The sequence below is a fragment of the Syngnathus floridae genome, chromosome 22 (genome assembly GCF_059516105.1).
Source record: "Syngnathus floridae isolate MCC-2025c chromosome 22, RoL_Sflo_1.0, whole genome shotgun sequence".
In the NCBI taxonomy this organism is placed as follows: domain Eukaryota; kingdom Metazoa; phylum Chordata; class Actinopteri; order Syngnathiformes; family Syngnathidae; genus Syngnathus; species Syngnathus floridae.
Window position 1 is genome coordinate 9,122,946 of NC_142434.1, and position 14,621 is coordinate 9,137,566.

Genomic DNA, 14,621 nt, shown 5'->3' on the forward strand with positions numbered 1-14,621 from the left:
GAATGTTTGGTGCCAATACGCTGGCAGAAATGGCGGGCTACCTCTTCGGGTTCCGTGTCGGGGGTTCTGTCGGTGTGAAAAGACAAGGACGATCCGTCCGAGTCCACCAACACGTCTTCGTCGTAGCCGTAAAATGTTTCGATGACCTGCGGGCGCGGAAGCAAACATCTCTCTGAACAAACTGAAGCGACACCTCACGATGAATCGACGAGAGGAACGATAGCGAGAAAAAGGCCATTTCATCTTGCGCAACACCAAGCAGCCGCAAACAAACAGACTCACCTTGCAGGACCTCACGCTTTGTTCCTCCTCAGAGATTCTCGACGTCGGTATCGTAGCAGCAAATCTCTCTCCTGTCGACACAAATAATAAAGAGATTCTTTGGATGCAAAGGGAACGAACGGCTCCGGCGCAGAAACAAACGCGACTCACAATGACATTTCTGACATGAGCTCCTGTCTCCAGAGCCTGAAAAACACGTCACCGGCGATGATTGGAGGGACGCTCGTCTTTTCCAAAAGTGACAACTACAGGGTGTGTCAGGGTTTTCCAGATTATCTTTATCGTATCATTGTGTTGCTTTGACTTTGACTGCGACCTGTAATAAATAATATTATTTATCCCTTATTTATCCCTATCGCTTATCCCTTCCTACGCAAAGTCGTAAAACACCCCTTGCTATGTTTTGACTAGAGGTCAAGGGCTTCCTCTATTCAATCCACTCTTACACCCACCCTGTTTCTCTTAATTAAAATGCTCGTGCAGGAGCCGAGAGTCAGACTTCATTCGTACAACGGATGGACTCTCCACCTGCAGGTGTCCAAAAGAACTTACTTGTCTCCCGTGTGGTTCTTGCAAAATAAGTTGGAGCGAGCGCAACTCTAACAGGGTGCATTTTGCCACTAGCTGCCTACGGACAATGACGTCGCGCTCGCGGCTCATGGTTGACGGGCTGAGCAGCCGGGCAAGTCCGTCGTTTTCAGCGCACAGCGAGTGGCAAAGGCGCTGACAAAACGGGAGCTTTGAGCTGCTGAAAACGGCAAAACAAGTCTAAAGCGTGTTCAAACGCGTGCGCACAATGCTCCTGCTTGAAAGGTCGGAATTTAAGGGGCCAATTTTTTGGATGGCGGCCGCCGGCCAAGCTTTGGACGGAAAAGGTTTCCTGGCGACAGCGAGCGAGCGCGGCGCTGCCGTACGTGCACCGAGTCGCCTGCCTGAAGACCTTGGACAAGTCGTCGATGATGTGCCGCTGCTCCACAACTTGAAGGAACTCCATTTCACCGTCCTGCTGGCCGCAACCGCGGTCCAGGTCATTGAGCGAACTAGGCCTTCTCTGTGGAACACAAATGCAGTGGACTCTGTTGGCACGCCGCCGTTGTCCGCGTCGACTTACCAAGCTTGCCATCTCCTCGTTCTCCTGGGTGACAAAGCGCACTTTGTTTTCAAGGCGACACAGCACCAGCGAGAGTTCTTCATTCTTCCTGCTCAGGCGTTTGTTTTTGTACAGGAGTGGCAGAAACTGGCTTTCTGTTTCTCTCAGTCGCTTTAGCTGCAAGCATGAAGTGCGGGATGTGAAAGACGCACAACACGCGGGCCAGAACGTACCCATTCCTTTTGCATCGGTTTGAACGGAATCGTGGCTTTGGCTCCCAATAAAAGACATCTACCAGGCAACCGACTCGCCGCGCCGCTCAACTAATAAGCAAGCGCAATGGGTGCCTCGCTGGATGGCGCGCATCAAACGTAGCGCAAACCTTCAAGCGTGCCGTCAATAAATTACCAGTTCATTGCGCTCTTCAGAAAGCAGGGCGTTTCGATCCTCCAGTTTTCTGATGACTGCGCTGAGCTCAGCGATTTTCAGATGAAACCGTCGCGTGTCCCGATCCTCCTGAGACTGAAAACGCCCCGCAACACACACACACAAGCACTCGTTCAAAGTTCAAAACTGTTTTTGTGCTACCTTCCTCCAGCAACGAACTAAGTCATGCGTACTGCAAGTGTGTGATGAGGTGGCTTACGCAATGAAGAGGATTGCTAGTAGCGGCGTTGACCCCACTTCCAGGGTAGTTTAGGCCCGCCCTTTGGGAATCCCTCAGGGCAGCGATCTGCTGCTCGGCAGCCTGAGTCTGCAGCTGAAGGCGGTGGACGTGGCCGGCCCCAGGGCTTCATCCAAAACACTAACCGCTCTGTCTTTCAGCTTGATCTCATCCGTCTGGATGTACAAACGGGGAGCGCTCAGGCAGGCGGGCAAACTCATTTGCCAGAATTGTGACAAAAACAAAGAGAGCAACCGGCCAATTTTTTTCTTGAATCGACTAGAACACCTTTGCTGTGACAAAAGCGAAGCGAGCAACCGGACATTTTCTTCTTGTGAAATAGAATAGAATAGAATGCCTTAGGTGTCATTGCACTGCAGGTATACAACGAAATTGGGAACATAGCCACGCACCGCGCATCTGATCAGTCCTACCAGTCGGCGGATCTCCCTCTCGCAGTCTCTCTTGGTTCGGCTCAGCTCCTCCCGATGCTGGTGATGAGCCGATCGGAGCTCGGCCGCTCAGGACTGCCAGGCCTGCTGGGCCGCTGCCAGGGCTTCTTCCGCGCTCCTGGTGGAGGCGACACCGCTCGGTCTCCCGACACCGCCGCGTCTCCTCCACCTCCGCCAGCAAAGCGCCCCCCCTCCTCACCTGAGCAGACATTGCGCCACACCGGGCCGTTGAGACCGCAACGGAGCGCCGCGACGCTTACTGGGGACAAGCTACACAATACGGTAGCGGCCGCATCGAAGCCCGACGTGGCGTGCGGATAGTCAGACACGGATAGAGCGGATCACCTTGTCCATGGAGCCGTCCCTCAGGCTGAGGACCAAGGCATTCAGTCGCTGGATCTCTCCATCTTTGATTTTGATCACTCTCATCAGCTCCATTTCATGCTGCCGCAGTAATGTCTCCCTGGTAATGGCTAACTCTTTCTGCTTCTCCTCATGGAGTTTGCTTTTGAGTTCCGTCATGGCGGCGGTGGCACGGTGGTGCTCCGCCCGCAGGTCCTGACTTCTCTCTCTCTCCAGACAGCTGACCTGACATGACTTAGACTTAGACTTAGACAAACTTTATTGTCATCTTGTCTGCACATGGTGCATACAAAACGAAATTCCGTTGCATACGTCTTACAACAAAGTAGTGATATTGCAATTGAATAGAAGTAACATATCCTATGACAATATATATATATATACATATACTATATATATATATATATATATATATATATATTAAAAATAAGTATAAAGTGCAGCAGTGATAATTATGCAATAGTGCAAGTAGGCAAAACAGTATTCAAGAGTGTGCAGAGGAATGCTAAACCATGTATTAAACTTCTATTTAAAGGGTTTATACAAGTTCAGTAAAGTTGGTAGTGCGAGATAGTGCAAGATAGAGGTCCGTAGTGTCATAAAGTACAGTTCTGTGAATGTGTGATGCAGAGTTCAGTTTAGAGCTCAACAGTTCTAGTGTTCAACAGTCTGATGACAGCAGGGAAAAAGCTGTTGCAGAACCTGGTGGACCTGCAGCGGATGCTGCAAACCTCTTCCCAGAGGGCAGCAGGGAGAACAGTCCATGGTGGGGGTGTGATGGGTCATTGATGATGTTACGGGCACGGGACATGCAGCGCTGAGATGAAATGTCCTGAATGGAGGGAAGAGGAGCCCCTATGATCCTCTCTGCTGTCCTCACCACTCTCCTCACGTTCTTCCAATCGGAGGCGGTGCAGCCTCCACACCACACAGAGAGACAGCTTGTCAGAATGCTCTCTATGGTGCTCCTGTAGAACGTCCTCATGATGGGTGGGGGCAGGTGGGCTCTCCTCATCCTCCGCAGGAAGTACAAGCGCTTCTGTGCCCTCTTGACCAGTGCCGTAGTGTTCATAGTCCAGGTGAGGTCTTCTGTGATGTGGACCCCCAGGAATTTGGTGGTGCTGACCACCTCCACAGCTGAGCTGTTGATGATCAGTGGAGCGTGGTGAGGCTGTTTTTTCCTGAAGTCGACAATGATCTCCTTCATCTTCTCCTCATTCAGGATCAGGCTGTTTTCTCTGCACCAGCCCACCAGCTGCTCCACCTCCTCTCTGTAGTCCAGGTCGTTGTTGTCTCTGATGAGCCCCACCACCGTTGTGTCGTCTGCTGACTTCACGATGTGATTGGTGGTGAACCTGAGGACGCAGTCGTGTGTCATCAGGGTGCACAGCAGGGGGCTCAGGACGCAGCCCTGAAGGGAGCCTGTGCTGAGGGTGATGACATCAGAGGTGTTCTGTCCGACCCGGACTGACTGAGGTCTGTTGGTGAGGAAGTCTAGCAGCCAGTTGCGAAGGGGGGTGTTGAAGCCCAGGTGTTCCAATTTTCCTACCAGATGCTGTGGGATGATGGTGTTAAACGCTGAGCTGAAGTCCAGGAACAGCCTCCGCACATGGGTGTTCTTCTCCTCCAGGTGAGCCAGGCTCAGGTGAAGAACGGAGGAGATGGCGTCCTGAGTGGAGCGGTTTTGCCGGTCGGCAAACTGGAACGGGTCAAATAATAGGGGGAGTCTGGAAACGATGTGACCTTTAAGCAGCCTTTCGAAGCACTTCATCATAACCGGAGTCAGTGCAACAGGCCGGTAATCATTAAATGAGGTGATTTGAGGTTTCTTCGGCACCGGAATGATGGAGGCAGTCTTAAAGCACGCCGGCACTGTGGCTTGGCCCAGCGAGGTGTTAAAAATGTCTGTGATGACCCCAGCCAGATGACTTGCACATTCCCTGAACACACGCCCAGGAATGTTGTCGGGGCCAGGGGCCTTACAGGGGTTGACTCTCCTCAGGGTCTTCAACACATCGGCGGAGTCAAGGCAGAGTACCTCCTCTTCCTGATGGGGGACAGTTTTAACTGCTGGAGTGCCGTTTAGTGCCTCGAACCTCCCAAAGAAGTTATTTAGACCATTTAGAAAATCAGCATCAACTACACCCACCGGGGGGGGGGAGGGTGAGTTGTAGTCTGTAATCGCCCGTATGCCTTGCCACATACTCCTGATGTTTTTGACGTCGTGGAAACGATCCTGAAATTTTCGACTGCGGTCTCGCTTCGCTATCCTGATGGCACGGTTCAAGTTGGCTCTCGCTGTCCTCAGTGTCTCCTTGTCGCCAGACTTGAAGGCAGAGTTCCGCGCTCGTAGCGTTTGACGTACCTCCTCAGTCATCCAGGGTCGTTGGTTGCCCCGGGTGATGATATTCTTAGTGGTGCTGACGTCCTCGGTGCATTTGTTGATGTAGGCTGACACAGTCATGGCACACGCATGTCTAATCTACATCGGGAAAACTGAGAGGGAGGGAGGCAGGCAGGGAGGCAGGCAGGGAGGCAGGCAGGGAGGCAGGCAGTGTCTGTCTGTTGAGGTTTTCACCTTGTTCTTCTCCTGCTGAAGTTCTAACTGGACGTCCATCAGTTTGGTTCTCAGCTCGTCATTGGCGGCCTGAAGGGCGTCCGTTCGCTCCGCCTTGGCCCGCCCTGCCGGAGCTCGTTTGGACATCTCTTACTCGAGTCTCGCCCGGTCGTCAGTCAGAGATCACAACATTTGTACCTGGAGAGCACAAACGCAGCGCTGTTTTCCACTGGCTTCGAACTCAACTTCAATCGGTACCGTAACTTACAACATCATAAACATAGAACTAGCTTGACTTATTCATTGAATAAATGCATTTGGTTCTTCAAAACTGCATCACGCAACATAGCGTGACCGAGACGGCCGTTATCCACCTGCGTGAAGTTATTTGGTGAAATGAATGAGATGTTTAAGACACCATCGTTCTGTCTCTATGTAGATGAAGGGAAATAATCGATTGCTGAAGGTCCAAAGGTGTTGTGATAAACAAATAAACATATTAGTGATTAGTGACATATTTGTGATAAACATATTAGGCAGGATAATCACATATGTTAACGTGACTGCCCACACTGTATTTATTTATGGTTATTTGTTAAATCGAGTACTGTTAGACATGAAATAGGAAGTGTTTAACATAAATGGAAGACGAAAGGGGTACTCACCATTGTAGCTCCTGCTGGTCAATGATACGAGCCTCTTCTTGCAGTGGAAAACATACAGCCAACAAACACCGTGGAACCTAAAGGAATGAAATTAAACATTAACATTTAGCTTCAACCAACATTCACAGATACAACGCAACGCAAACTACACAAACGTAAATCTTTTTAAACACAATGAGTTGTACTTACCGTGTACGCTCTAGACGGTCCACTTGCAAGCAGAAAATAAAGATATTTCTGTTGATAATCGTCGTGTTTGTATCCGGTGTCTCGCTCAAGGCCATTGCGCCCACAGATTTGAATTTTGGCGAGAGTTCAGCCTATTGACGTCATATCCGCGGTGTAATACCCGCATATCTGAAACGGCAAAGTTAAGAGTAGAGTTAAATAAAGTTTTTAGTCAACGCAATAATTTACAACCGTTGACCAGTCGAAATAATCGTCGAAATTTGGCGTCTGTGGCTGGAAGCAGACGCCGAGTTCGACATTCCTCCCAAACGCCACACTCCCTCGCTTTTCAGGGCTAAAAAAAACAGTTGTAATTACCTTGTACGCTCTAGACGGTCAAGTTACAAGCTGAAAACAAAAATATTTGCCTTGTTAGTCATCGTGTTACTAACCGCTGTGTCTTGTTTGCCAGAATTGCCGCTTTCCTACTTTCTGTTGCAAGCCACGCCCACGGATTATAATTTTGCCGTGAGTTCCGCCTATTGACGTCATGTCCGCGTCACATGACTGCGACGTAATATTATCTAAAACTGTTTGTGCGGTATTGTGTTGTTCTGTGCGGTATTGTGTTATTCTGTGCGGCGTCGTGTTGTTCTGTGCGGCGTCGTGTTGTTCAGTGCGACATCGTGTTGTTCAGTGCGGCATGGTGTTGTTCAGTGCGGCATGGTGGTGTTCAGTGCAGCATGGTGTTGTTCAGTGCGGCATAATGTTGTTCAGTGCGGCATAATGTTGTTCAGTGCGGCATGGTGTTGTTCAGTGCGGCATGGTGTTGTTCAGTGCGGCATGGTGTTGTTCAGTGCGCCATAATGTTGTTCAGTGCGCCATAATGTTGTTCAGTGCGGCATGGTGTTGTTCAGTGCGGGATGGTGTTGTTCAGTGCAGGATGGTGTTGTTCAGTGCGGCATGGTGTTGTTCAATGCGGCATGGTGTTGTTCAGTGCGGGATGGTGTTGTTCAGTGCGGCATGGTGTTGTTCAGTGCGGCATAATGTTGTTCAGTGCGGCATGGTGTTGTTCAGTGTGGCATGGTGTTGTTCAGTGCGGCATGGTGTTGTTCAGTGCGGCATGGTGTTGTTCAGTGCGGAATGGTGTTGTTCAGTGCGGCATGGTGTTGTTCAGTCCGGGATGGTGTTGTTCAATTCGGGATGGTGTTGTTCAGTGCGGGGTGGTGTTGTTCAGTGCGGGATGGTGTTGTTCAGTGCGGCATGGTGTTGTTCAATGCGGCATGGTGTTGTTCAGTGCGGGATGGTGTTGTTCATTGCGGCATGGTGTTGTTCAGTGCGGCATGGTGTTGTTCAGTGCGGCATGGTGTTGTTCAGTGCGGCATGGTGTTGTTCAGTGCGGCATAATGTTGTTCAGTGCGGCATGGTGTTGTTCAGTGTGGAAAGGTGTTGTTCAGTGCAGGATGGTGTTGTTCAGTGCGGCATGGTGTTGTTCAATGCAGGATCGTGTTGTTCAGTGCAGCATAATGTTGTTCAGTGCAGCATGGTGTTGTTTAGTGCGGCATGGTGTTGTTCAATGCGGCATGGTGTTGTTCACTGCGGGATGGTGTTGTTCAATGCGGGATCGTGTTGTTCAGTGCGGCATAATGTTGTTCAGTGCAGCATGGTGTTGTTCAGTGCGGCATGGTGTTGTTCAGTGCGACATAATGTTGTTTAGTGCGGCATAATGTTGTTCAGTGCGGCATAATGTTGTTCAGTGCGGCATGGTGTTGTTCAGTGCGGCATGGTGTTGTTCAGTGCGGCATGGTGTTGTTCAGTGCAGGATGGTGTTGTTCAGTGCGGCATGGTGTTGTTCAATGCGGCACGGTGTTGTTCAGTGCAGGATGGTGTTGTTCAGTGCAGGATGGTGTTGTTCAGTGCGGCATGGTGTTGTTCAGTGCGGAATGGTGTTGTTCAGTGCGGCATGGTGTTGTTCAGTGCGGCATGGTGTTGTTCAGTGCAGGATGGTGTTGTTCAATGCGGGATCGTGTTGTTCAGTGCGGCATGGTGTTGTTCAGTGCGGCATGGTGTTGTTCAGTGCGGCATAATGTTGTTCAGTGCGGCATGGTGTTGTTCAGTGCGGCATGGTGTTGTTCAGTGCGGCATGGTGTTGTTCAGTGCGGAATGGTGTTGTCCAGTGCGGCATAATGTTGTCCAGTGCGCCATAATGTTGTTCAGTGCGGCATGGTGTTGTTTAGTGCGGGATGATGTTGTTCAGTGCAGGATGGTGTTGTTCAGTGCGGCATGGTGTTGTTCAATGCGGCATGGTGTTGTTCAGTGCGGGATGGTGTTGTTCAGTGCGGCATGGTGTTGTTCAGTGCGGCATAATGTTGTTCAGTGCGGCATGGTGTTGTTCAGTGCGGCATGGTGTTGTTCAGTGCGGCATGGTGTTGTTCAGTGCGGCATGGTGTTGTTCAGTGCGGAATGGTGTTGTTCAGTGCGGCATGGTGTTGTTCAGTGCGGGATGGTGTTGTTCAATGCGGGATCGTGTTGTTCAGTGCGGGGTGGTGTTGTTCAGTGCAGGATGGTGTTGTTCAGTGCAGGATGGTGTTGTTCAGTACGGCATGGTGTTGTTCAATGCAGGATCGTGTTGTTCAGTGCAGCATAATGTTGTTCAGTGCAGCATGGTGTTGTTCAGTGCGGCATGGTGTTGTTCAATGCGGCATGGTGTTGTTCAGTGCGGGATGGTGTTGTTCAGTGCGGCATGGTGTTGTTCAGTGCGGCATGGTGTTCAATGCGGAATGGTGTTGTTCAGTGCAGGATGGTGTTGTTCAGTGCGGCATGGTGTTGTTCAGTGCGGCATAATGTTGTTCAGTGCGGCATGGTGTTGTTCAGTGCGGCATGGTGTTGTTCAGTGCGGCATGGTGTTGTTCAGTGCGGCATGGTGTTGTTCAGTGCGGCATAATGTTGTTCAGTGCGGCATGGTGTTGTTCAGTGCGGCATGGTGTTGTTCAGTGCGGCATAATGTTCAGTGCGGCATAATGTTGTTCAGTGCGGCATGGTGTTGTTTAGTGCGGGATGGTGTTGTTCAGTGCAGGATGGTGTTGTTCAGTGCGGCATGGTGTTCAGTGCGGGTTGGTGTCTTTCAGTGCGGCATGGTGTCGTTCAGTGCGGCATGGTGTCTTTCAGTGCGGCATGGTGTCGTTCAGTGAGGCATGGTGTTGTTCAGTGCGGCATGGTGTTGTTTAGTGCGGCATGGTGTTGTTCAGTGCGGGATGGTGTTGTTCAGTGTGGCATGGTGTTCAGTGCGGCATGGTGTTGTTCAGTGCGGTATCGTGTTGTTCAGTGCGGTATCGTGTTTCTCAGTGCGGTATCGTGTTGTTCAGTGCAGTATCGTTGTGTTGTTCGTATTGTGTTGTGTTGTTCGTAATGTGTTGTGTTGTTCGTATTGTGTTGTGTTGTTCGTATTGTGTTGTGTTGTTCGTATTGTGTTGTGTTGTTCATATTGTGTTGTTCATATTGTGTTGAGTTGTTCGTATTGTGTTGTGTTGTTCGTATTGTGTTGCCTTTAACACTTAGCCTCTAACACTTAGCCTCTAGCATCTAGAAGGTAAATAAATAGGAAGGAAGGACTCACCGGTGACGTCTTCGCCCACGTCCAAGCGTTGTACTTTGTATTTTCATCCTTCTGACAGTGGAAAACATAGCCAACAAACACCGTGGAACCTAAACGAATGAAAGAAAACTATCATTTGGCCACAACCAACATTCACAGATACAACACAATGTGACATGCGGGGTTGAGGTTAAAGGTTGAGTGAAGGGCCCTCGTTTTAAACTACTTTTTTGAAAAGGATTGGGAACAAGTAAGACGTATTTAATTTATTTAATGGGAAGTAGTAAGAGCTATTGAATTTAATCTATGTATTATATTCTATTGTATTGTATTCTGTTGTATTCTTTTGGATTGTATTCACACTAACCCCACTAAAACTTCAGCCCACAAAAACTCGCCTCTGGCGCCTAGCCTCTGGCACTTAGCCTCTAACACTTAGCCTTTAACACTTAGCCTTTAACACTTAGCCTTTAACACTTAGCCTTTAACACTTAGCCTTTAACACTTAGCCTAGAAGGTGAATAAATAGGGTTAAAGGTTGAGTGAAGGGACCTCGTTTTAAACTACTTTTTTGAAAAGGAGTGGGAACAAGTAAGACGTATTTAATTTATTTAATGGGAAGTAGTAAGACTTATTAAATTTATTTAATCTACTTTTCTTCCCAGGCAAAATTTGATGTGCTGCAATTCCAAATTTCCAAAGTGAATGAAGGAATGAAGTCCTTTAAATTATGATTTTGTATAAATACTAGGCATTGACACAAAATCGACGGCACAAAATGGGCAGACTTTACTTGTTTGAAAAGGACTGGTTACAAGACAGACTTTTTTAATTTATTTAATGGGAAGAAGACTTATTTAGTTTAATCGATCTATTTTTGTTCCCTGGCAAAATTCGATTTGCTGCAATTCCAAATTTCCAAAGTGAATGAAGGAAAGAAGTCGTTTAAATTATGATTTTGCTTAAATACTAGGCATAGACACAAAATCTACGGCACAAAATGGGCAGACTTTACTTGTTTGAAGAGGACTGGTTACAAGACAGACTTTTCTGATTTATTTAATGGGAAGAAGACTTATTTAGTTTATTTAATCTATTTTTGTTCCCTGGCAAAATTGGATTTGCTGAAATTGTATTTTGCCAAATCTTGCCTTGAGACCTGATAGGAAGTATTAAACGCTTAGTTAAATCAATACAAGTTGGTAATAAGAGCGAGTAATGTTGGTTGAACCGATGAATGAAGGTTGAAAGCAATTTAAATTATGACTTTGTATAAATACTAGATATTAACAGAACATCTACTGCGCGAAATGGGCAGAGTTTACTTGTTTGAGAAGGAGTGGCTTATTCAAAACTAAGATTTATTTAATCTGTTTGTTCCCAGGCAAAATTGGATGTGATGCAATTCCAGATTTCACCACATGATGGTGCCCAATTTTGACTTCATAGGACATATTAAACACTTAGCTTGTTATTATGTTCAAGGTAATCAGATTTGTTTATTATTCTAATGGCCTCTTCAAAACTATTCTGGATTACTACTTTGGATCTATTCTACATTACTTGGCAACAACATACTCTGTAACAGATTAGGCAGTATAATCATATCTGTTAACTTGAGAGTGCCCACACTCAATCTACTTATCGTGATGTGTTAAATCAATTACTGTCAGACATTATTTGTCTGATAATCTACCAAATCTTTGAATTGAAGAATTTGTGATTTAATTAATAGCTTGTTGTTATGTTAAGGGTAATCAGACTTGTATATAATTCTAATGGCCTTCTTTTGAAAACTATTCTGAATTACAACTTTGGATCTTATATTACTTTGCAACAATCTACTCCGTGACAGATTAGGCAGTATAATCACATATGTTAACTTCAGTGCCCACACTGTATTTATTTATGGTTATTTGTTAAATCAAGTACTGTTAGACATGAAATAGGAAGTGTTTAACATAAATGTTATGGCTACTCACCATTGTAGCTCGCTCCTGGTCAATGATACGAGCCTCTTCTTGCAGTGGAAAACTTGCAGCCAACAAACACCGTGGAACCTAAAGGAATGAAATTAAACATTAACATTTCGCCTCGACCAATTTTCACACGTACAACGCAACGCGGCTACACTTCTGCTATTACAAACGTAAATCTCCTTAAACACAATGAGTGTTACTTACCGTGTACGCTCTAGACGGTCCAGTTGCAAGCAGAAAATAAAGATATTTCTGTTGATAATCGTCGCTGCTCAGTGGCTCACGGCCATCGCGCCAACAGATTTGAATTTTGGCGGAGGTTCGGGCAATTACGTCATATCCGCGGCACATGACTGCGACGTAATACCCGCTTATCTGAAACGGCAGTTAAAAGTAGAGTTACATCAAGTTTTCTTGGAACCTAAACGAATGAAAGAAAACTATCATTTGGCCACAACCAACATTCACAGATACAACACAACGTGCGGGGTTGAGGTTAAAGATTGAGTGAAGGGCCCTCGTTTTAAACTACTGTTTTGAAAAGGAGTGGGAACAAGTAAGACGTATTTAATTTATTTAATGGGAAGTAGTAAGACTTATTAAATTTATTTAATCTACTTTTCTTCCCAGGCAAAATTTGATGTGCTGCAATTCCAAATTTCCAAAGTGAATGACGGAATGAAGTCCTTTAAATTATGATTTTGTATAAATACTAGGCATTAACACAAAATCGACGGCACAAAATGGGCAGACTTTACTTGTTTGAAAAGGACTGGTTACAAGACAGACTTTTTTAATTTATTTAATGGGAAGAAGACTTATTTAGTTTAATTGATCTGTTTTTGTTCCCTGGCAAAATTCGATTTGCTGCAATTCCAAATTTCCAAAGTGAATGAAGGAAAGAAGTCGTTTAAATTATGATTTTGTTTAAATACTAGGCATAGACACAAAATCTACGGCACAAAATGGGCAGACTTTACTTGTTTGAAGAGGACTGGTTACAAGACAGACTTTTCTGATTTATTTAATGGGAAGAGGACTTATTTAGTTTATTTAATCTATTTTTGTTCCCTGGCAAAATTGGATTTGCTGAAATTGTATTTTGCCAAATCTTGCCTTGAGACCTTATAGGAAGTATTAAACGCTTAGTTAAATCAATACAAGTTGGTAATAAGAGCGAGTAATGTTGGTTGAACCGATGAATGAAGGTTGAAAGCAATTTAAATTATGACTTTGTATAAATACTAGATATTAACAGAACATCTACTGCGCGAAATGGGCAGAGTTTACTTGTTTGAGAAGGAGTGGCTTATTCAAAACTAAGATTTATTTAATCTGTTTGTTCCCAGGCAAAATTGGATGTGATGCAATTCCAAATTTCACCACATGATGGTGCCCAATTTTGACTTCATAGGACATATTAAACACTTAGCTTGTTATTATGTTCAAGGTAATCAGATTTGTTTATCATTCTAATGGCCTCTTCAAAACTATTCTGGATTACTACTTTGGATCTATTCTACATTACTTGGCAACAACATACTCTGTAACAGATTAGGCAGTATAATCACATATGTTAACTTGAGAGTGCCCACACTCAATCTACTTATCGTGATGTGTTAAATCAATTACTGTTAGACATTATTTGTCTGATAATCTACCAAATCTTTGAATTGAAGAATTTGTGATTTAATTAATAGCTTGTTCAGGGTAATCAGACTTGTATATAATTCTAATGGCCTTCTTTTGAAAACTATTCTGAATTACAACTTTGGATCTTATATTACTTTGCAACAATCTACTCGGTGACAGATTAGGCAGTATAATCACATATGTTAACTTCAGTGCCCACACTGTATTTATTTATGGTTATTTGTTAAATCAAGTACTGTTAGACATGAAATAGGAAGTGTTTAACATAAATGTTATGGCTACTCACCATTGTAGCTCGCTCCTGGTCAATGATATGAGCCTCTTCTTGCAGTGGAAAACTTGCAGCCAACAAACACCGTGGAACCTAAAGGAATGAAATTAAACATTAACATTTCGCCTGGACCAACATTCACACGTACAACGCAACGCGGCTACACTTCTGCTATTACAAACGTAAATCTCCTTAAACACAACGAGTGTTACTTACCGTGTACGCTCTAGGCAAAATTGGATGTGATGCAATTCCAAATCTATCTGAAACGGCAGTTAAAAGTAGAGTTACATCAAGTTTTCTTTTTTAATCAACACAATCATTTACAACCGTTGACCAGAAAGAATCGTCGAAATTCGACGTCCCCCACATGGTGGTGGGACGTTGAGGTCAACCGCTTTGGGGTTGGCTGAATCTTTGATCGCAGGATGCCACACACTTGAAGACAGAAGCAGAAAAGCAGAGCTAAATGCAAAATGTACTCACCGGTGACTCCAATTTTTTTCCCCCCTGAAGAAACAGCTGGACGGGTGGCCCCGGCTGGCCAGTGGGACTCTTGTTATTCTGACCCTTTTTAGTGCGCGTTTGGGGCAACAACCGTTTTTTGTGGCGCTCTCTTCTGGTTCAAAAGTGCCCTGCATGTGAATTTGCTTTTCCTGCCTTCTGATTGGATGAGCGCCGGTGTGACGCGGTGCCTCTGTCACCGTGGCGGGGGGTATACGTTGGCATAGGAGCGTCTGCCAACGTCTGAGACCGGCTGGCAGTGTATCGGAGGTGTCGAGTGCGGTGCCGCTGGAGCTCACTCACCAGCTGGTGTTAGGGCCACAGAATGAAGGCCAAGGAGAAGAATAGAAAGAGAAACAGAAACTTCTCCTCCAATTG

General features: G+C 46.1%; 2 long non-coding RNA genes across 2 annotated transcripts; both read right to left on the reverse strand.

Annotated features, from left to right (window-relative positions):
- Positions 1–661: 661 nt before the first annotated feature.
- LOC148379562 (uncharacterized) lies at positions 662–2,289 on the reverse strand. The gene is made up of 3 exons (XR_015855476.1): positions 2,019–2,289; positions 1,781–1,894; positions 662–1,549 (listed from the first exon to the last, which is right to left on the reverse strand). It is a non-coding gene; the product is annotated as an uncharacterized LOC148379562 (long non-coding RNA).
- Positions 2,290–9,857: 7,568 nt separating this feature from the next.
- Positions 9,858–14,066, reverse strand: LOC148379563 (uncharacterized). The gene is made up of 5 exons (XR_015855539.1): positions 13,956–14,066; positions 13,755–13,832; positions 12,020–12,190; positions 11,819–11,896; positions 9,858–9,946 (listed from the first exon to the last, which is right to left on the reverse strand). It is a non-coding gene; the product is annotated as an uncharacterized LOC148379563 (long non-coding RNA).
- Between the last annotated feature and the right edge of the window lie 555 nt (positions 14,067–14,621).